This window comes from Capsicum annuum, unplaced genomic scaffold, assembly GCF_002878395.1.
Source record: "Capsicum annuum cultivar UCD-10X-F1 unplaced genomic scaffold, UCD10Xv1.1 ctg56629, whole genome shotgun sequence".
NCBI classification, from domain to species: Eukaryota; Viridiplantae; Streptophyta; class Magnoliopsida; order Solanales; family Solanaceae; genus Capsicum; species Capsicum annuum.
In genome coordinates, this window is record NW_025865056.1 from 1 (window position 1) to 1,999 (window position 1,999).

Here is a 1,999-nt window from a genome sequence, read left to right on the forward strand (position 1 = left end):
TTTTTGTGCTTTTCAATTAAAAAAGTTATCATTTCCCTTATTTTTGTGATTCATTGACTAAATTAAGCAGATATTTTCCTTGTCCAGCAGTCTACAATGGATCGTAGGAGTTTGCCGTGGAAGAAGAAATCATCAGATAAGACAGCAAGCGAGAAACCTGCAGCTCTTATAGTGGAGTCAGCCTCTGCCCCTTCAGATTCAACTGAACCTAAAGTTGATCAGGTATGTGTGTTGGTACCTATATAATTAAAAAGTATATTTTCCTTCTCTTATAGTGGAGTCATCATCTTCCCCTTTAGATTCAACTAGGAATTTCCGTTTTCTTCTCATTCTTTGTGTTCGTCATTGCTATTAGATTGTCTAACCATAATTCTCTATAGTTTATCCTATAAATAATCTGACAATATGTTTACATCTATAACAAGGACTTTCATGTTGACCTTTAATTATGAGAACTTGAATAAAAGAAATGCTACGTAATTTGGTCAGTACTGGCAAAGAACTTCTCCATTTATCTAAACTGTGAGGCTTACGTCTATAGGTTGAGATTGATGGGTGGTAGTCTTTAATATTTACCTTCACAAATTATAAGTTCTAATTTAGTTCTGTTAATTTTGTTTCTCTCTTCAATATAATGTGATTGGTGCTAGAAAGGAAAAGACATAGTTTCAGTTTGGTAGTTCATCGATTTTTTTTTTTGACAATAATACGTTGTGAGAGAGCTTCATTCAATTTGTCTCGTCTTGGTGATTTATGTTTTGGTTTCCGTTGTATTTCAGGGTAAACAGGAAATCAAGAAACCTAAATACGTGCAAATTTCCATTGAATCTTATTCACATTTGACTGGACTGGAGGATCAAGTTAAGTCTCTTGAGGTACAAGTGAGTGGCTTAGAGGATGAAGTCAAGGATTTGAATGAAAAGTTGGCTGCTGCACAGTCAAAAATGACTAGTAAGGAAAACCTGGTAAAACAATACGCTGAAGTTGCTGAAGAAGCCGTCTCAGGTGATGTTCCTTATTAACTTGTGTTTTTCTTGCAACAAGTGTTTTGCAACTTGGTACTGAATTCTTTTGTTCACATCTCTCTATACAGGTTGAGAGAAGGCTGAGTCAGAAGCCGCGAAACTGAAAAATCACCTGGAATCCGTTACTCTTTTGAAGCTTACTGCTGAAGACAGGGCATCACATCTGGATGGTGCTCTGAAATTACATCTGGATGGTGCACTGAAGGAGTGCATACAGCAGATACGAAATTTGAAAGAAGAACATGAACAGAAGCTGCATGATGTGATTCAGAATAAAACCAAGCAGTTTGATAAAATGAAGCATGAGTTTGAAGCAAAATTAGCTAACCTGTACCAACAGTTACTCAGGTCAGCAGTGGCAAATTCTGCACTCTCAAGGTCTTTGTAGGAGCATTCTAGCATGGTGATACAACTCAGTGAAGAAAAAGCCCAAGCTTAAGCAGAAATTGAGATGTTGAAGAGCAATATCGAGTCATGTGAAAGGGAAATAAATTCTCTGAAATATGAACTCCAAATTAACTCAAAGGAACTAGAAATTCGTATTGAGGAGAAAAATATGAGCGTACGGTCTGCAGAAGTTGAAAACAAGCAACACCTGGAGGGAGTGAAGAATGTTGCAAAATTGGAAGCAGAGTGTCGGAGATTACGTGGTCTTGTGAGGAAGAACTTGCCTGGGCCTACAGCCTTGGCCCAGATGAAGCTTGAGGTTGAGAGTTTGGGTAGAGATTATGGGGATAGCCGTGTAAAGAAATCCCAAGGAGGAAGGCCCAGTTTGCCAGATTTTTCATTGGATAGTGTGCAGAAGTTCCATAAAGAGAATGAGCAACTTACAGAATGCCTTTTGGGAATGGAGGAGGAAACAAAGATGTTGAAAGAAGCTTTGGCACACCGGAACAGTGAATTACAGACATCCAGGAATATTTGTGCAAAGACGGCCAGCAAGCTTCAAAATTTGGAAGCACAACTGCAAGCAA

General features: G+C 38.3%; 1 pseudogene; it reads left to right on the forward strand.

Moving 5' to 3' along the window:
* Positions 1-35: 35 nt before the first annotated feature.
* On the forward strand, positions 36-1,995 carry LOC124893261 (annotated as a pseudogene).
* Positions 1,996-1,999: the final 4 nt, after the last annotated feature.